The sequence below is a fragment of the Lycium barbarum genome, chromosome 7 (genome assembly GCF_019175385.1).
Source record: "Lycium barbarum isolate Lr01 chromosome 7, ASM1917538v2, whole genome shotgun sequence".
Lineage (NCBI taxonomy): Eukaryota > Viridiplantae > Streptophyta > Magnoliopsida > Solanales > Solanaceae > Lycium > Lycium barbarum.
The window spans coordinates 104749435-104772195 of NC_083343.1; the positions used below are offsets into that span (position 1 = coordinate 104749435).

Here is a 22761-nt window from a genome sequence, read left to right on the forward strand (position 1 = left end):
CAAAATGAGACGGAGGAAGTATTAATTTGTAAATAATAGTGCTAAGATTAAGTATCAAGTGACAAAATAATTTTATTATAAAACATCTTCTCGATTAACTTCTAACATTATTTAAGTGACTTGATCAAAATAATTTAACTAATTTATATTGTCCACGTGTATTTAGAATGAATTTATTGTGCCAATGTAAATTGAAAAATAACTGAAAGTAGCAATGTTTAGTTATAATTTAATTCACTTTCTCTCACTTGAATTGTTTAGTTTTATTGTGAATTTTGGAAGTCTTAATTTGATATAGAATAACTTATTGAGTAAATGCACATAGGGAAAAAAATGAGGGTAGTAGACAAAAAGAAAAGTACCACATCGATTAGCAACGTAATTCCCCAATGTAATCGAGTCCGCAACTTAAATGACCCAAAAAGTGGTTGTAGGGACCAAAATATTGTAGGGACTAAAATAACTCAATAGAAAAAAGTTACCAAAGTAACCTTTGCGCACTAAATTAGTGTGCAATAGGACCAAACTGCAAATTTACAGTTAAGAGTTAAGTTCCATTGCGCACTAAATTAGTGCGCAATAGGTTTTTTTTTTTTATTTTTTTATTTTTTTTATTTTTTTTTTACAATTTTAAAGTTTTGAAATTTCACTTTTTTCCATACTTTGACCAAAGATTAGCGATGTTTCAAAACACTGGAATATCAATATTTTATATAGAACCTGATATCTTTTTCTGCGAACAATAATGTAGGCTCAATACATCAAGTATACGTAAACGTTTGGATCGTCGTTTTAGGGGTTGTAAAGTGCCCCGAAGTAAGTTTTGTTTGTTTGGAAACTTGTTATCTTTAGGTTTAAGTGTTTTATTTTATAGCGCAGTTTTGATTTAAGCGTTATTAAAAAAAATGTTTGAATAAGCTGTAAAATTAATGCGCTATGCAATTCCCATAAATTTTTTATCTAGTAGACTTAAGTAGTTATAAAAATAAGATAAAATTATCAAATAATGAGTATAGGAAGAAAAAATAGTTGTAAATTGGTGAAACTTTAAACGGTCATAACTTTGCGCTCAGACGTCCGATTTAGGCGTTTTTTTTTTAATTTTGCGTATTTTTTCAAGATCTAGCCGGGCAAATGGCCGCAAAGCGGTTTGGCCGGGCCAATTTTTAGAAAAAACTCTTTTTTCCCATTCAATTTGAACTTTGCCCCAAATTGGTGCACAATTTTCATTCATCTTTAGTAAGAATCTAGTGATAAAAAATATATTTGAAGATGGTCATCACGTGGTAGTGATGTTTTGAATGTTAATTTCAAGGCCTGAAATTCAATTTATGAAAACACGTTAGATAGCATTAGTGGACATTATAAAAAATAAAAAGTGTCTAAATTGTTACTTTCACCAACTTGACTTGGTGGTTTAGCCATCTCTTTTTTATCCCAACCACCAGGGATCTTAATGATAAATATTATTTTACTCTTTGTTATCTTATCATTTATAACTAACTCGCGTGATATCCTAAACCAATTATAAATAAAAAACTTAAACCTTTAGACAACAATATTGAAACAAACAAAACTTACTTCGGGGCACTTTGCAACCCCTAAAACGACGATCTAAACGTTTACGTATACTTGTTGTATTGAGCCTACATTATTGTTCGCACAAAAAGATATCAGGTTCTATATAAAATATTGATAATCCAGCCTTTTGAAACATCACTAATCTTTGGTCAAAGTATGGAAAAAACGTGAAATTTCAAAACTTTAAAATTGTAAAAAAAAAAAAAAAAAAAAAAAAAAAAACCATTGCGCACTAATTTAGTGCGCAATAGAACTTAACTGTAAATTTGCAGTTTGGTCCTATTGCGCGCTAATTTAGCGCGCAAAGGTTACTTTGATAACTTTTTTTATTTATTGAGTTATTTGGTCCCTACAGCCACTTTTTAGGGCATTTAAGTTGCGGACTCCGGAATTACATTGGGGAATTTCCATGCGGAACTTCATGGGATTTTTCTCTATGAAAATCCGCAAGTAAATTCCTATATTTACAAATTTCTATCAAAATAATTTTGGAAATTTTTATTTTTATTCGCAGCAAAATCTGCAAGTAATTTACATGCGGATCAAAATCCCCACGTACCTTACCTGGGAACTTTTTAATCCGCAGGTAAACTTTTTTTTGGGATTTGAAAATTCGCTGTTAATAATAACCCATGAAGGTTTTTCCATCGGATTTATTTTTGCAAGAAAATCCGCAGTAGTTTCCTGCGGATTTTCTTGTATAATCCCTAGGAAAATCCCCATGTAATTCGCATTTTTCTTGTAGTGTATATGAATGGAGAATTGACTCCACAAGAGAATTTGTATTCCCAAAGCGAACTCCAATGTCGGAATCCGAAAGTTTCGCCGGAAAAATGAGCTTTTAGTTACAATGGGAAAGATCCTTTTCAACGATATCTACGAGCTTTTAGTTACAATGGTTAAAATAGGGAAGTTTTGAGTCGTTGGGGATTGATTTTCCAATGAAAAGCAGGAATTTTCGCCGGAAACGGGATCTGGAAAGTAGACAAATTGAGAGTTTTTGGAGGGAAATATTTAGTTTTCTTTAACTCTTTTTGGGTAATTAAAATGTTGGGGGTTGGGGATCAAAATGTATTTTTCAAAACTTTGGGGATGGAGTTGACAGCTTGTGGGACTGACAATGCTGATGTCATATATGGTGGCCCTGCCCCTAAATCATTGAGACTTGTGGCTTGTTTCCTAAATAAGTTTTGAAATTGGCCTTCTAGCTAATTCCCCCAAGTTTTTGTGTGGCAAACTTTTGGACAAAAATTCAAATGACCTGCACGACACTTGTATCCTCGTCAAAAGTCAGGTCTTTCTGGAATGGGCATAGCTAACTAATACTACTAATAAATTAGGCTGAAAATGACATATAATGTTAACATCACAATTATGAAATTTCCATCTTGATTTCTTCCGAAATGGTCCATTTGTTTTATTAAAAAAATATTAGAAACAGCATAGTCAGCAGTAGTATAGTGCCGTTGTCCAGATGCTGTTCTTTTTAAATGAAATTTTCCATCTTTTTTATTACTTTTTTCAGAGCCTGTGAATGACTGGATGTTCAAAAACGTGCTAGCGAAGTCATCATATCACGTGACATTGGCTCTTCTCAAGTCTAAGTCATAGTCAATATATAGGCAACCAGGCTTAGGCATCATCAAGGCTTCAATAATGGAAGCTATTTTCTTCCTAGTTTTTCTATTGTCTTTCTGCTCTTCTATACACAACATCTTTACAACTAAAACAGACTTAATCAATACAAATCAATTCATCATAGATGGTGAAACTATTGTTTCATCTGGCGGAACCTTTGAGCTGGGATTTTTCAGCCCCAGCGGTTCGTCAACACGATATATTGGGATTTGGTACAAGAAAATTCTTCCTCATGTGCAAACAGTTGTATGGGTTGCCAACAGAGAACAACCACTCACAAATACATCTTCGGCTGTTTTGAAGGTCACAAAACCAGGGATACTTGTTCTTTCTAGTGACAAGAATGAAATTATATGGTCCACTAACACCTCAAGATCAGTCCAAAATCCAGTTGCAGTGCTTTTGGATTCAGGTAATCTTGTTGTAAAAGATGCAAATGATGGAAATACAGAAAATTTCCTTTGGCAGAGCTTCAATTTCCCAACTGATACGCACTTGCCTGATATGAAGCTTGGCAAAAACTTTAAAACTGGTCATGAGGTATACCTATCAGCTTGGAAGAACGGTAACGATCCAACTCCAGGGGAATTCACTGTTCACATTGATCCTACTGGATATCCACAGGCCCTCATAAAACAAGGCACAATTATAGCATCTCGCTCAGGACCATGGAATGGTTTGACCTGGAGTGGGGCACTCACACCACTAGTAATAAAAAACAGCTTCTATACACTTCAATTTGTTTTCAATGAGGAGGAGGTTTACTGTAGTTTTTCTCTCATTAACAGCTCGGTTTTATCAAGAATAGTCCTCACTAGCAATGGTTACATGCAATACTTGACGTGGGTGGACCGGACCAACAGTTGGCTTATTTACTTCAATTTACCTTCAGATACTTGTGATGCATATAGCTTCTGTGGTGCCTATGGGAGCTGTGACATAAATAATTCACCGGTTTGTGGATGTTTGGATAAGTTTGTGGCAGTATATCCACAACAATGGGAAACAGGAGATTGGTCAAAAGGGTGTGTTCGGAGGAAACCATATCATTGCACCAAGGAAAATGTATTTCTAAAATATTCTGGAATTAAGTTGCCAGATACTAAATACTCTCAGTATGATAAAACCATGACACTAGAAGAGTGTAGGCAAGTATGCTCAAGGAACTGCTCTTGCAAAGCTTATTCAAGCCTAGATATAAGCAATGGAGATAAAGGTTGCTTGTTTTGGTTTGGGGAGTTGAATGACATCAGAAAGCTGTCTGAAAGGGGGCAAGAAATTTACATCAGGATGGATTCTTCGGAGCAAGGTAAGAGCTTGTTTAGAAATTTCACATGTCTACTTTAGCATATCAAGAGAAAGACAAACTTTTTCTCTTGTTTTACCCTTAATATTAATTACTCATTTCCAAATTATTTTCCAAATCTATTGAGACTATACACGAACTAGTATGGGTATTATGGTATATATATACTTCATTTATTAGTTCTTAAGGAGAGTGCAAAATCAAAAGTGAATTAAGGGAGTAAGAAAACCACTTATTTTCCGGGAAAATATTATCTAGAAAAACAATTTCCGTGAAAAAAAATTCCTTCATACCAAACACACCCTTAAACTTAGTTCTTCAACACGTGGAGACCATATTATGCAACAACACTGGGCTATCTCGATTTGCTGTTGCTGACAAAAAAAAATTGGTTGTAGAATCTGAGACAGGTTCATCAAATGGAGAGAAGGCAGAGATACTTATAGTGAGTTTCTCACTATTGATGGCAATGATTCTGCTAGGCCTGATTCTGTTGTTGTACAAACGGAAAAAGAAGAAGAAAATGAAACTCAAAGAAGATTTTGAGCTGCCACATTTCCAATTGTCGACAATAACAAGAGCCACAAATAACTTTTCGGTCTACAACAAGATTGGAGATGGTGGATTTGGACCTGTTTACAAGGTATACACTGCAAATTTATTATGTGTTACATCTTTCAAAATCCTATTTCACCTGTGTCGATCCGACACTATTTCGGTGTAGGTGTGTGAGCTTGATTTGGTCACTTTAACTTGAGTGCTTTGACTGCACCTATGGCCAAGAAGTATAGATTGATTGGGTATTTATTTTAATTTTGGATTATTTCACATAGGGGGTGCTGGAAGAGGGACAGGAAATAGCCGTGAAGAGGCTCTCAAGGACTTCCATGCAAGGACTTGATGAATTCAAGAACGAAGTTATCTATATTGCCAAGCTTCAACATCGAAATCTAGTGAGACTTCTAGCTTGTTGCATCCAAGGGGAAGAAATGATGTTGATCTATGAATACATGCCTAACAAAAGCCTGAATTCGTACATATTTGGTTTGGATTCCTTACCTACTATACATGCTAAAATTACTAATAATGATTTGTCCTATTATCCATAGCATGCACATTTATGCCCAAAGCAAAAACATGTCCACAGAAACAACTAATCATAAAGCTTATTTTGTAGACCAAACAAAGAGCAAATTACTTGATTGGCCAAAGCATTTCCACATCATAAACGGAATTGCTCGTGGTTTACTGTATCTCCATCAAGATTCTCGACTACGAATTATCCATAGAGACCTTAAAGCAGGCAATGTTTTGCTAGATATAGAAATGAACCCAAAGATATCTGACTTTGTCATGGCCAGAAGTGTTGCAGGAAATGAGATGGGAGCAAAAACACGCCATGTGGTTGGGACATAGTAAGAATCTCTAATAACACACAAAGTACTCTCATATGACATCTCGCTTCTTTAATTATCTTCGTGTTGTCTTTTGGCATAGTGGCCCAAATGTCCCCTAAATATGTAGTAGATGGGATTTTCTCGGTAAAATTAGATGTGTTTAGCTTTGGCGTCTTGGTGTTAGAGATTGTTAGTTGCAAGAGAAATAGAGGATTTGTCCATCAAGATCACAACCTTAACCTTCTCGGTTATGTAAGCACAGTATGTTCTGTATTATACACGTAAGTAATCTTCTTTTTAACAACAGATGGAATTTGGCATGATCCATGTGACCTAAACTCAAACAGGCATGGAAGCTTTACAAAGAAGATAGGTCCTTGGAACTAATTGATGAGAAGCTAGCTGATTCTTGCAATATTTCTCAGGTTTTAAGGTCAATCCAAGTGGGTTTATTATGTGTGCAACAACGTCCAGATGATAGACCATGCATGTCTTCTGTGGTTCAGATGTTGACTAACGAAAGTCTACTGCCAAAAGCTAAAGAACCAGGATTTTTCACAGAAAGAAACATATTTGATGAAGCAAAATTAGGATCGCAGACATCTAGTTCAATAAATGAAGTCACAATCACAATGTTAGATCCTCGATAGAGTGTGACGAGATAAGTCCAAACAACAAGGTAATAGTAAAAACATTTTGGCATATCCTCCTTTTCAATATAGAATCACACATCTTTTGGACTAAATTAAATCCCAACTATTTAAGTTTTTGAAAGATGAAAAGGAAAAAGTTTACAAATTCATGAGCATACAGCTATGACCCAATGAGCAGAAATTTTATTGTTACACCTTGGAAATCCTCCGTACATGTACAGGGAATGGGTGAGCGAAGGAAATATCGTATGCGATGTTTTGACGAGCAAGAAATGATATAAATGACCCTAATTAAGATTCTCAAGGACATCCGAGATGAGGAAAGAAAGTTAGTAAGGAAAAGCAAACCATATGTTGTGTATCAGATGAAAATAATGAGTAACGATTCTGTAATGGCATAATGATGGTTATAGACATGTTATAATGTCCCTAAGATTGGTATTGAGGTATTAAACAAGTGCTAAGAAGGTTCCATAAGGATCGGAGATCAAACGAGTTGACGAGAACAAGTCTCGAAAAACTGGGCAAACATACGGCCAGACATACTGGCCGTATAAAATCCACGGACCGTATGTCCAACCGTGGATTTGACCCAGCACAATATAGCTCACTGGACCAAACATACGGTCCAACATACGGTCAGTAAAAATTATACGGACCATATGTTGGTCCGTATAAAGTAGGTCGGCCAGATTTCAATTTTAAATATAAGGGACCCTTCCCATTTTATTTTCATTTCACTTCCACTCTTCACTTCAAGAACCCTCTAGAGAATACTCTAACATTCATCTATAAGAAAATTCAAGGGGAATTGAAGATCAACAACATAAAATCCATGGAGCAAAGCATATGAAACTCAAGTAGGATCCATCTTCTTCAAGAAAACCCTAAGGAGGCGAAGTGAAACTTTGGTGCAAGAGGAAGAATTCCATTCAAAGCTTGTTCCACCATTATCTAAGGTACGTTTAATGATTTTTCTATGTTGTTTAAGGTATTGGAAGGCTAAGATGCTTGGATTGTAGAAAAACATGGAAAATGAGTTTTTAAAAGGATGAGTAGTGTCACAATTGAATGGTAGTTGGATGGAAATAATGAATGTTGATATGTTGTGATCATGAATACATTATAAATAACATTTAGACCATGGGATAAGTGTGATGTATGAAGAGATGTGATGATAGGCTAAAACCACTAAATGTGGAGAAATTGGAGGAAATTGGTGGGTTTTGCTAAATGTATATAAACGATGATTGTTGGTTTCTATATTGTGATTATTGTTGTGAATGTTTGGGAGCTGAAATAGAATGTGGGAAACGTAGTAGAAACAAAGGAAATGCTGCCCAATTTTCCCTAGAAATAGAAGTTCGTTCTTATAATTGCTTAACTAACGACCGCATGAACTCTCTTGAGGGTATACACGAGTGCATAATAAGGGAAGCGAGCAAGCGATAGGAATGGTAAACGTCCAAGATATGTGAGGCTAGACCTTTTCTTCCATGGCATGAATCCTAGGACATGATTCTTCTTTCATCCTCATGATTCTCCTACATTCCTAAAGGCTAAGAGTCTAAGATCATGAATAATTATACGAGATAAGAGCAATGTTATGAGTTTAGTAGTGATATGATGTCATTCTTTGCTTATACTCACCTCATACATTAATCCCTTCGAGGTGAGGCAAAATGGTTATAAATGTTCATAATGGGATCGAGGGTTCACGACCTTCTGTCACCTCGATAAAGTATAGTTGTTCTAGAGTCTTCATGCATATATTACGATGAGCATATATGATGAGCATGTTATGATGAGAACGATTTTTATGTTTAAAGGTTCTAATGTTACGATTCCAAAGACGACATAAGAATGTTGAGCCATCTATTGACTTCTCGATTTTATTCATGAATGATGACTACATTTTCTCTAAGACTCCAAAAACATATGGATTGACTTCTTATAAGATTATGACCCTATTTTATGTTTCCTCTTGATGTTATTATTCATATCTGTATTCTTCATTGATAGTCCACCTTATAATAATTGTTCCTTCAAGGTGAGACATGACGACCACGATCAATCCATAATATAGTCGGAGACTCCTGACCTTACGTCACTTTGATAGAGCCATAGCTTTTTCTTGGGCTCTCATGCATGCTAAGTATATTATGTATAAGTATATGATATGAAAATGTTTTTAGGGGATATGGGGAAAGGTGAGGCGCTATAGACGCATAGCCACCTGGTCAGCTGGCATATTATGATCTCATCCTGGACGCGGGATGCCCGGACGCGGGATATATGGGTGATGGATCGGGCCGTACGTTCCACGGCATTATGTTCACTGAGTCCCATTATGGGTCGGGTACGGTGTATGATGATATATGGATCGGGCTGCACGTTCCGCAGCAATATAAGATACGATGTTTTATGAGTACGCATGCATGAATCCGCCTTAAGAGGCAAGCAATTACGGGTTATCTCCTTGCATTTACTTTATCTTTTTTATTCTCTCCTTATTTCTTGATGTATGCCTTACATGCTCAGTATAATGTTCGTACTGACATCCTTTTCTTTTGGATGCTGTGCTCATGCCCACAGGTAGACAGGGAGACGCTGCAGATCAGTAGGAGCCATCCACAGATTTACAGGAGCACTCCACTATTCCGGAGGTGCTACTCGGTTGATCGTTTTGTGTATATTAGTATATGTCATCCCATAGAGGCTCGTAGTTACTAGATGTGGGTTATGTGGTTCCATGACGTGGATAGTATGTATGTGTATGAGTATATTGAAATATGTCCTTGTGATAGAGCATTATATTTTGTAATGAAAACCAGATCTTTTTAAGATTAACAAGGAATCGATGAATAATTGGTAAATGGGTTAAGGAAATGATAGCACGAGCGGTGCTCGGTGGTTAGCCCTGGGTACCCGTCGCGGCCCCTAGTCGGGTCGTGACATTTATCAATTGATGCAATGATGCCAATGACCTATTCACCTCAAAAAGTAGTTTTCTCATTCTTTAGTTATGCATAAATATTCAAATTTCATTGTACACGGCATGATTGGGGGGGGGGGGGGGGGGGATTTCCCAATAAAGTTAGTTTGAAGAGAGATGCATATTTTATTTAAATTGCACAACAAATGTGAATAGTCTGTCTATTTTATCATAACCCTACCCTTCTCGGTCATTAGGCACTCTATATATAGTCTGTTTTATACATATATGCTCTTTTTTCTTCTTTACAACACATGGTATTTGTCATGATCCATGATCTAAACTACGACAGACATGGAAGTTTTACAAAGAAGATAGGTTCTTGGAACAAATTGATGAGCAGCTAGCTGATTCTAGCCATATTTCTCAAGTTTTGAGGTCAATCGAAGTGGGTTTATTATGCGTGCAATATTGTCCAACAGATAGACCAAACATGTCTCATGTGGTTCTGATGTTGGCTAATGGAAGTCCATTGCCAGAAGCTCAGGAACCAGGTTTTATTCATAGAAACAAAGATAATTGATGGAGCAAACTCAGGATCATAGATAGGAAATTCGAAAAATGAAGTTAGAATCACATTGTTAGATCCACAGTAGAGTGTGAACAAGATAACTATCTAGACTTGTGTGCACATGAACAGTAATTTTGGAAATAGCATAGAACTTTGATTCTTGGATAATACAACAATAGTTGAATTAAACAGCAATTTGGAATTTCTACCTGAAGATGTTATCTACTTATGGATGAAATTTTCCTCTATTTCTATTGTTCATTGAATATAAGTATCAGATATGTTTAGTCACAAAACTTCTAAAGATGTTAATCTCTTTTCCTGATCTATTAGCTATAAAAAGTTTTACCATGGTACTAGAAATCACAAATCCATATAAGCAGTTGGAATTTTTCACTTTGGAAATCCATTTCTTAATTAGAATATACCTAGAACCGCCTTTTACCTTTACTTTTGTTTCAAATTCTAAATTTGTCCATGAACTATGTGAAATGATTTAATTATGCCCTCCATGAAAAGTTCGCAGCCAAAACAATCCCTCGTCATTACTCAATCATATCACAATTTACCTTATTTTCTAACTAAGCAAACAGAATCCTCATTAGTATTTGCCATTGTCCATGTTAGCAGACACTATGGAAAAACAGAAAAGAGAAATAAAGACCATATCCTTCTTCCCTCTCCATCAGCTCCCACTCCTCTCAACTATGAAAATACTCATCTTCAAGCATAGAACGGAATGTGAAGTGTATAAGAAAAGAAGGTTTGTATGGCTTAAACACGTGTGGAGATATCTATAATATCCGTTTTTCTTCTTTTTTGTTGTTTTATTGTTGTTCTACGTTCTACATATATTAGAAGATAGACTCATTAAAATTAAATCTTAGAACCACTTGGATATAGTAAGGTGCCGCTAAAGGAAATTACTACTACATGACATGTTGTTAGGCTCATCGTATGTCAATACATGCTATGAATATTATACAAGAGAGTCGTGGGTGGGGTGGGATTATCCAACAGATTCTGATTTGTGGTGGCTCTATGTTCTTATCTTATATTCTGATATACCCATGCTTTCGTTCTATGATCTTTCGAATCTTAAGACATATTTACATAGCAAATCGTGCTATCTATGAAGACATAATATATGGATGCTTTCGACCTATGTTCTTTCGAATCTTATGACATATTTACATAGCAAATGGTGCTATCAATGAACACATACTCCCAACTTAATTTGAATTGGCTTCAATATCATCACCAGGTTCATTTGAACCAGTACTTTCGACAATGCATTATAAAATGTATAGATAAAAGTTCATTAAGAATTGCATATGTAGTAATTTTGAATCCATAATTTTAAATTTTAATTAAGAACCTTAAAGGTTGAACCCATATTTAAATTCTGGATCTGCCTCTGTGGGCAACAATCCATACGTATCTGTAAGTATAACAAAACCAAGTAACATAGGCCAAATTGGTAAGTTATACTAACAAACTTGATGTATACACGAACTGCTGGTAAGTTTCTTTATACAACTTATAAAATGTAAAATCTTAATTGGAAGATACACCCTGAAACCCTTCTGTAATTCAAGCTTGTCATTGAAAGATCTGTATGAACATGCATTTTAGTTTACTGGGGATCTAACTGTGTAACAGTAAATTCATTTATTGAATATATTCTTGTACAGTTGTTAAAATAATTACAATTTGGGCCGAGCCCGATACAAATTTCCCAACTTAGTACTTGACCATGTCCTCTATGTTCCTAGTTTCCAATACAATCTAATATCTATTCACAAATTACTGTCAAAACTTAATGGCTTTGTTCTATTTACCAAGTATCTATGTGTTATACAGGGCCCTTCCTTGAAGAAGCCTCTGGTTCTTGGTAAAGTGGATAAAGGCCTCTACAAGTTGGTTCTGCCTAGATCTTCAACCTCTGTTACATCTATCTCTCCCACTCCTACTGTTTCAACTGTTTGTAATTCTGCATTATCTGATAAGAATGCCCTTTCTGATGCTTCTGATTTTTCTTCTGGTATACATACTGATTCTGCTCATGATGTAACTTTTGATAACACTGTTGTTCCTAATAATATAACATCACCTATTCCTAATACCTGTCCTGTTCCTAATGGCAGTGTTGTTACTCATGCTCATGCATCACATTTTAACAAATTAGATATGATATGGCATTACAGGTTGGGTCACATTCCTTTTTCAAAAATGAGGACCATACCTAGTCTTAGAAATTTGTCACAGAAGCAGTCTTTCCCTTGTCCTGTTTGTCCCTTGGCAAGACAAACCAGGTTGCCCTTCCCTGATAGTAGTATTCAAACCACTAAGCCCTTCCAACTGATTCACATTGACACTTGGGGTCCATATCACACTCCAACCACAAATGGATCCAAGTATTTCTTAACCATTGTAGATGACTGCTCTAGGGCTACTTGGACTTATCTAATGGGAGCTAAAAGCAATGACTTTGATCTACTAAAATCTTTTATTTTCATGACAAAAAGTCAATTTCAATTGCAAGTTAAGATTGTTAGGAGTGACAATGCACTGGAATTAGGCTCCAGCATTGCTGGTTCCACCTTCTTCTCTGACAAAGGCATCCTCCATCAGACCACCTGCCGTCACACCCCACAACAAAATGGGGTGGTAGAGAGGAAGCATAGGCACCTGTTAGAAATAGCTAGGGCCCTTCTTTTCCAGTCTGCCCTCCCCATCAGGTTTTGGGGAGATTGTGTCCTTACTGCCACATATCTAATAAATAGGTTCCCCTCCAGCTTGTTACATGCCAAAAGTCCTTATGAAAGTCTATATGATAAATAGCCAAATTATTCTCATCTTAAAGCCTTTGGTTGTCTATGCTACTCCACCATTCCCAAAACTCAAAGGGACAAATTTCAGCCCAAAGCCATGCCATGTGTATTTTTGGGTTACCCTTTTGCCAAGAAAGGATATAAGGTATATAGTCTCACTTCCAAACTGACTTTTGTGACCAGGGATGTTGTGTTTCATGAACACATTTTTCCTTTCACTCTTACTTCCAAACCACCTTCATTCACACTGTCCCCTTCCCTATTCAGTTGTTTTGATGATCCTTTTCCCCCTACTTCTGTTTCTGCCCAACATCAGCCTCCTCCACCATGTGCCACTAATTCTCATGGCTTTCCTCCTTCCCCTGCTCCCCATTTTCCTCCACCTACTCAACCCCCACCCACTTTCCCTCATCATTTTCCTTCTCGAGTCTCTTCCAGACCTCGCACCAGACCTTCTTACCTTGATAGCTATGTTTGCCAGTCCACTTCACATTTTTCTGAGTCTGCTCCATCTTCCCATAGTTCTGGGTCTGTCCCATCTACTTCTAGTCAAATTCATGTGTTTGAGCCTCACACTTACTCTCAGGCAGTCTCAGTCCCTACCTGGCAAACTGCTATGCAGAAGGAATTTGATGCTTTAGAATTGAATAACACATGGGACATTGTTGAACTTCCACCTGGCAAGAAACCTATTGGATGTAAGTGGGTCTACAAAGTTAAATACAAGGCTGATGGCTCCATAGAGAGGTATAAAGCTAGGCTTGTAGTTAGAGGTGACACACAAGTTGAAGGCATAGACTTCCATGAGACTTTTTCACCTGTTGTTAAGATGTCTACTGTTAAGACTTTAATTGTTGTTGCTGTCAAGAAACAGTGGCCTTTATACCAACTAGATGTCAATAATGCCTTCCTCCATGGAGATTTAGATGAGGAAGTGTTTATGAAAGTTCCTCCTGGCCTATATGTCCCCTCTTCTTCTACTCAATTGGTCTGTAAGTTGAAAAAGTCTCTCTATGGCCTCAGACAGGCTTCCAGGCAGTGGTATGCCAAGTTATCTCAGTCCCTTTATTGAAGAGGTTACTCTCATTCCCTGAATGATTACTCTCTCTTCACCAAAATAACTCATGATTCTGTGGTGTTGCTCATAGTGTATGTGGATGACATCATTATAACTGGGACTGATCTACATGAAATTGATTCCCTGAAAGCTTTCCTACATGAGCAGTTCAAAATAAAAGATTTGGGTTCTCTGAACTACTTCTTAGGCATTGAAGTGGTGCACTCTCCTGATGGGGTTCTTCTCCACCAAAAGAAATTTATCCATGATTTACTTGTTGATTTTCATGCCATTGACTCCTCTCCGGTAGTCTGTCCTCTTGAAATGCATGTAAAACTTCAAGCTGGTGTTGGAGATGTGTTACCTAAACCAGAGGAATATAGGTGTTTGGTAGGGAAGTTAAATTTTTTAACCAACACTAGGCCTGACATTTGTTTTGCTGTACAACACTTGAGTCAGTTCATGCAGAGGCCTTGTGTTCCCCATATGAAAGCTACCCTACATCTCCTTCGATATCTTAAGGGGACCTCTGATGTTGGTATTTTCTTCAACAATACACCTGATTTTTCTCTTAGTATTTTCTGTGACAGTGATTGGGGCTCATGCCCTGATAGCAGGCGATCAGTTTCTGGTTTCTGCATATTGCTGGGTAGCAGTCTGGTTGGTTGGAAGTCCAAGAAACAACCAGTGGTCTCCCTTTCCTCGGCTGAAGCTGAATACAGGTCCATGAGCAAGGCAGTTGCTGAGCTCACCTGGTTATCTCGCCTGCTTGTTGATTTTGGACTGCCTGCTCCTTCCTCAGTCCCCTTGTTATGTGACAATCAATCAGCTCTTCACATTGCAAGGAACCCAGTATTCCATGAGAGGACTAAGCACATCGAGCTTGACTGCCATTTTGTCCGGAGCAAACTGGCTGATGGGTTGATCGCTCTATCATACACTTCAAGTGCCACTCAGTTGGCTGATATGTTTACCAAGATTTTGACCGGGTCTACTCACCATTCCCATCTTCTCAAGTTGGGTGTATTATCACCCTCCACCTTGCGGGGGGATGTTAGAATATGTGATATGGGCTGATCCAACATTTTTGTATTTGTTTAATTTGTATCGGGCTCGGTCCAAATTGTAATTATTTTACGGGTCACTACTTAACTGTGAGCCCAAGTCATTTGTAAACAGATTATTCATTTTTCTTCTTCTTCTTCAATATGAATGAAAGGCTCTCTCCTTATCTTCTCTCTCACCGACCCTCAACCCTAATTTCTTATTGTCTCATTTCGTGGTAGATTTGGTGATTTAACAACAGTATCTAGAATCAGGGAATTTCCTTTCTGTGAAAAACCCAGGTTCTTTAGCTTGAGGCAAAATGGAATCATTCGACAACCCCATAACCACTTTAGACATGTATGGCCTGTCTTCTGAACTATGTTATACGTATAATAGAGCGACATGAATTAACCTTAGAAATTTAGTTGAATAACATGAATCTGTCAGATGCACATCAATCAGCTCCAATAGTCTTCCTTCTTTATAAAGTTTCCATACCTTTTAATAACACAATCAGTACATAATAGGAACATGTATCAATCATTAATGTGTCTTTAATGGATTCAAGCTATACATTGACAATATTGCCCTATCAATGTAATTTAATCAGTGATATCAGGTTGGTTACAGGTGATAGTTGTAATGTTACACCTTTCAGTGCACAGAACTTAAGTCGTTTTTAATTAACATACAAGACTTATATGTCCAAGAAGGTTGATACTATGACTTTCATGGGAAAATCCTGAATTTCTCTGACCACTGGTTATCTCTAGAACTATTATGCCAGATCTAAATACATCTGATTTTATTGAGAAAACAACATGCACCGGGGACATGTAACCACCGCATCACATATTAAAAAGAAAATGGTTTTAGACAGAGGATATTGTAGGAGCAGTAGATAAGATAAATGCTATCTAAATGCTAAAAGGTGTTAGTATCAAATTGCTTAATGTGTCCCAACCACATGGTGTGTATTAGCACCCATCTCATTCCCTATCACACTTCTAGCTATGCCAAAATTCGAGATCTTGGTGTTCATGTCAGCATCTAGCAAAATATTACTAGCTTTGAGGTCTCTAAGGATAATTCTTTTACTTTTTTTTTTTTGTAAGTTGTAACTTTAATTTTCTCTCCTATTTACTGCTACTAGTTTGAGATAAGCAGACTCGAACCGCTAACATCCACCATAGAGTAAACCACCGCCTCTCGGGTCCCCCAACTAATTCTTCCATAGAGGCCAACGATAGACAATAACTTCCCCCTGAACAACCTTTCAATTCATAGATTTAGATCTCGGACCTGTGAATTGGGATATTTCCAGGTGGAGTAACAGAAAATATAGCCAGAAGGGCTATTTCACTAGCAGCATCCAAAATGCGTGAATCTTGATGGAGATACAAAAGTCCTTGAGCAATTCGTTGATGATGTTGAAGCGCTTAGGCCAGTTGAGTATCGAGCTCTTCTTTCCATCTGTTAATAGGTCTTCCAACAATTAGTATAGTTACTGATTCTGTAATTGCTTTTAGTATGCTCTCCAAGTCTTTCTCGCAAGGAGTTAACGAGTTCAAGAATGAAGTTATTTGCATTGTCAAACTCTAGCATAGAAATCTTGTGAAGCTTATAAGATGCTGCATTGCAGGAGGAGAAAAATGCTGGTCCAGAAATACATGCCCAGTAGAAGTCTTGATTTCTTCATATTTGGCATCATTAGTCTTACTTTTGCTTCACACATAAAACTCGAGTACTATACATAGTAAATCGTTCAAGTTTGATCACAGTTTAGTTGCACTCAATTTGGAGAAGGAGCATGTGCTTTTAAACAATGAAAATATTTGCTCACGGAACTGGACTTTACAAGTTGAGCTAGTTTCTATTTAGCATACTAAAGAAGTTACATCATCAGTAATTATACTAATTGGACCTGTTAACAGATGAAAAGAAGAGCTTGATACTCAACTAGTCTAAGCACTTCAACATCATCAATGGAATTGCTAGAAGATCTCCATCATGATTCTCGGCACAGAATCATCCACAGAGACCTCAAAGCTAGTAACATTTTGCTAGATACTGACATGAACCCCAAGATCTCAGACTTTGACATAGCTAGAAGCGTTGTAGGGAATAAGACTTGTGCTAATACACACCAAGTGGTTGGGACACAGTAAGAAATTTAATACTACTCACTGTTTAGCATTTATATTGAGTATAATATGCTTTGTTTAATATTATTTTCAGGTTAATATGTGATGCAGTGACTACATGTCCCCAAAGTATGTGGTCCATGTGTTTTCTCACTAAAATCAGATGTATGGCATGTTAGTGCTAGAAATAATAAGTGGTCGGAGAAACAGAGGATTTTCCCATTGAAGTCACAGTATCAACCTTCTCGGACATGTAAGTCTTTTATGTTAATTAAAGGTGAGTTTAAATTCTGTGCACTAACGTTATAAAATAATCTTTGAACAATGAGGTCACTTATAAGGCACTCCAAGATATTTCTCTATAATAATAACCTGGTAATTAATCTATGATAGTTAAACTGCATTTAACTTAAATCCATTGAAGGCACATCAACTGCTACATGTTTCTTGATTATGTATTATTTGTGTTATTGACAGGTATGGAAACTTTACAAAGAAGGTAGACCATTGGAGCTAATTGATATGCATCCAACGGGTTCGTGTTATATTTCTGAATTGCAACTCCTAATCCATGTCGCTCTATTATGTGTACAACAATTTCCAGAATACAGGCCAGACATGTCTATAGTGGTTGTGATGTTGACTAATGATGCTATTTTTCCTCAAGCTAAGGAATCTGGCTTTCTCACAGATAGCAAAGTCACGTCTGAATATTCTACAAGCATGTATCCAACAAACGAAATGACCGTCACGCTGTTAGGACCCCGGTAAATTAACTTACATATTCATTCAGATCGTTCAATATGTCTATCAGCTTGAATTACCAACAATTCATGTACATCAAGCTTGATAGTTTAAACTCTAGGATGAGTATTGGTTACAAATTTAGGTGAGTTAGACCCTTCGTTTTCTCTTTCCTTGATTTTGAATCCTTGCTATGAATTCTAAGGTGTTTTACTGATATTTGAATATACGTATTTATCGATTTGATGTAGAAACCAACTTTGCATGAAGTATACTAACCAAGAATTTCTTTCCTCTAATTCTAGCTACGGATTATGATAAGGAAAAAACCTAGATTGACTCCATAGGGTTCGAGAGGTATTATTGTTACTCAAATGCAGGAATTCAGTAAAGAATTCGAGGTTTGAATGCTGGTGCAAGAGTTATTAACTCGAGAATGACAGCTCAATGTAACAAGAAGAGCTAGAATAGAATAGAAGAGAGAATAGAAGTTTAGAGAGAGAATTATGAATCTGTATATTGATGATTTCAATCCATACAATACAATGTTTTATAGTTGTTGAATACAATGAAAAATATCTACTAACTACTCGACCAGTTACAGCTAATGAACTAACTTGAAAACTGCCTAACCAACTCCTCTAACTAACTGTTGATGTGGCTAACTAACTTTTGAACACCAACTATTTTCCTGACTTCAATTCTAATTGCACTTCTGCTATCAATTATTCCATCCCAAAAGAGATCCTTGACCTCAAGGATCAAACTGAGAAAATCTGATTTTTAGAGCATTGTAGTACCGTCACAACCCGACTAGAGGCCATGACAGGTACCCTGGGCTAACTACCGAGCACCACTCGTACCGTTACCCAACGTACCCATCAAGCATTCATTCATTAATTAAACGCTCAAATCATAGGAAAACCATTTTTCATTTGGAAACATAAATGCTTTTATACACATAAGCCCTTCGGCTATCAACATAATATACATACAATGATAACATCGTGAGACCATGCTACCCACACATACGTGTCTACGAGCCTCTACTAGAATACTAGACATGTGGACGGGATAGGACCCCGTCGTGCCCAAACATATATGTACACTAAATAGTAAATCAATGGCACCTCCGGAATAATGGAGTGCTCTCAAAAGTCTGCTTATCGGCTTCTATAAATCTGGGTCGCCTCCCCGTCTACCTGTGGGCATGAACACAGCGTCCAAAGAAAACGGACGTCAGTACGAATATTGTACTGAGTATGTAAGGCCTGAATGAAATAAACATAATGGAGAAATCATAAGACATAAGATGAAGACATAACCTGCATAACTTTCAAGGGTGGATACCTTTCGTGCCTATATCGTACATAACTATAGTACATGTATCATCATAGCGCGTATATCGTCGTATCATATATGTATATCATAGTACCGTATCTACTCCTATACATTAAACATTATCCGTATTCGGCCACATAATGGCTCGACAGTATCACATACATATCCTTCGGGCTTTTTATACATTCTAATACCTAGTAGTATCGTACCCGATTATATAGGTTCGGTGTCTTACGTGCCCAGCTATAATAAAGCTTGGTGTTATACGTGTCTGGCCCTACCAAGGCTCAATGTTGTCCGTGCCTGGCCCCACCAAGGCTCAGTGTTGTCCATGCCTACTGCAGTGGTGCGCGCGCATCATATATATATATATATATATATATATATATATATATATATATATATACATACACATATAGTCTACCCGGCCATATAAGCTCGAGGTTTCATAATAGCCATACATAGGCACATATACATAAAAGCCCATAAATATCTTTAGCGTGATCACTATTATCATCGTCATCACCATCAACATTGTCATCGTTATTATCACATATATCTCATAAGCTTATCATAACCTTTCATAGAGTATGCATTTGAATTTAAAGACAATCTATGAGAATCATATCATATTCGTAGCATGAACTTCGTAAGAATATCGCATGGTAGACTTTATAATCTCTAAACTTAGACTCATCATTACCATCATCGCATCTATGGCATATCTCATACCTTTATCTCATATGGAACCACCTATGAACATAGACTCGTAACTTTTCGGAGCATTAGTCATAGGACAAGCATTAGAGCTTATAGACAATCTATAACAATGTCGGGGTGACATAAGGTCGAGAACCCCCGATTACATTATGGAGTAATCATATTCATCATATCTCACCTTGAAGGGACTAATATTTTAAGGTGAGTGTACACAAGGAAAGCATCAATGGAACCATATTTAGGATCATTAGCCTCATGGACATCGTATGTTACTCTAGGATTCTTTATACTTAAATTCATCATCATCATCATTGCCATCGCATACATCTCGTAGACATCATATCTTGCTTTAGAATCTCTAGGCTTAAACTTACCATCATTATTTTTGTATTCATGACATATTTCTCATCTTTATCTCATAAGAAGCTTTTTATCAATATTGTCTAGTTCCCGAAATGTAAGAAGGTCATGGAGAGGTAGGGAAATAATATCATAGGAATCATATAAGGATCATTAGCTTCGTAGGAATATCGTATCATGAGCTTTAGGACTCTAGACTTAGATTCATCATCGGTATTGTCATGCTCGTAATGCATCTCTTTTCTTTATCTCGTATGAAGCTCTTTGTACTCGTAGATTCATAACTCCCGTTATGTAGGAAAACCATGAAAAGATAGGAGGATTCATACCATAAGAGTCATGCCTTAGAAAGAAAGGACTAGCCTTACATACCTCTTTCGTTTAACAATTCCATCGCTTGATTGTTCTCCTTCAATGCTCACGTTTCTACCTTCAAGAGAATTCGCATTAACGTTAGTTAATCGATTATATGAACGTGCTTACTAAAGCTAGAGAAAATTTGGGCAGCATTTCCTTTGTCTGTACAACCTTCCCCATATTGTATGTCAACTCCCAAACATTTATAACAACATTCACAATATCATAACCAACAATCTTTATTCATCTACATTACCGTCATTTCACCATTCCACTTCAATTCATCCATATTCATGGTCATAGTATACTAGTACGGTTTCTCACATATAATACTTATCCCATGTCCTTAATATCATTTATAGCCTACTTATAATCACCACATCTCAATATTCATGATTCACTCCAAACTACTACTCAAAATGTCACTATTCACACATTCATGACCCATTTTCTACCTCCTTCTACAATCCAAGTGTTTCAACTTTCCAATACCTTAAATAACATGGAAATACCATAAAACTTACCTTTGATAGTGTAGAAATAAGCCTTGAGTTGAAATACTTCTCTTGCACCAAAACCCTAGTGTTATACCCCATTTTAACCAGAGTCAAAATGGTTTACAACATTCCGATAATTCCGGGGTTAATTAAAGTTAAGGAGTCGCCACCTAATTATTATGGTGAATTAGGGCACCTAAAGTTGATTAAAGTAATTATCTAAAGTTAACTCTATTTTAAAGTCTACGAAACCAAAAGATCTAGGTAAGGGTTCAACTAATCTAAAGGGAAGGTATTAGGCATCCTTTAAGGTCCATTAACATCGGTTAACCGACCGGACTTAAATAGTTTTTATTTTTTAAAAAAAAATACTTGTGAAATATTAGTATTAGCATATAAAGTAGTCGATTTTAACTATAAAAAAAAATTGTTTGACGTAGAAAATAATATTGTATTTGAATATATTTTTTTGAAAATAGAGTGGAGTTCAGCATATTTCCCATTAAGACCCAAAATTAGGAAAAGACTCTAAGGCAACTAGTTCATTTGAAAATTTGATATGCGTCGAGAGTTGAGGAGATGTGATTCTTCTTCAATTTAGTTTTCTTTTCTAAAAAAAAGATTTCACTAATAAACACAACCTGCCAAACCATTCCTTAAACTGAAAATATTTTGAATTCTAATGAATGGCTTTGAAAAAAGGAAAATGAGTGGAAAAAAAAATGAATTTTACACTATGTGCTAAAGTAACGAAATAGGGGGGGGGGGGGGGGGATACTCCTATCTGTGATAAAATTACTCCCTTAGTTACTAACTGTAGGTGAAATTTAGCACAACCAAATAAAACCAATTGTTAGTCTTGTTGTTCACCAAATATCACACAAACAGATAGAGATAAATAAACCAACACAACGAAACAAATTAATGGAACATTTTTGCCAAGTTTCAATGCCTTCTGTGCACCTCGAACATGGAAGAAAACAGAGGTGTTATAGCAGCTTATGGCAAGCAATCCATTTGGCAGGGCAGAACTGTAACGTTCTGTATAGGCTTAAGCCTCAAATGCATCAACTGTTTGCCTAAGACATGTAGCAGTTCATCACAGAGAAACAACAACAAGCAACATTATCTCATGAATATAGCAGCTAGGTTGTCGGAGCACCTCAAGGATGTTTGGGATTCAAAATTCCCAGTTCATGCAAAGAAAGAGGATGAAGAATGAGTATCCAAGAATAGTTTTCCCGATAAACAATAGCTAAATGAAATAAAATCTCTGCTCTTATTAAATGAATATTGACTTAGCTTAGGTTTTGAAATAGATCTAGGGATTCAACTTTCAAATTTCCAGGAATTTAAGAGTAAATGATTTCCATTAACATAACCTCATAACTTAGCAAGAGTTAGCACATTTAGATTAAGCAAAGGAAGCTGTACTTAAAATGAAACAGAGTCAAAATAGTGCATTGCTAAATTTTTCTAAGAAACTTCTAATTGTTTTTATAAGATAATCAAGACAAGAACGGGTTCAAGAGAAATCTCAAAACTATTGCAGATGAAACAACCCTAATACTTCCAGCAT

General features: G+C 36.5%; 1 pseudogene; it reads left to right on the top strand.

Moving 5' to 3' along the window:
• Nucleotides 1–3237: 3237 nt before the first annotated feature.
• LOC132601686 (uncharacterized) lies at nt 3238–17934 on the top strand (annotated as a pseudogene).
• Nucleotides 17935–22761: the final 4827 nt, after the last annotated feature.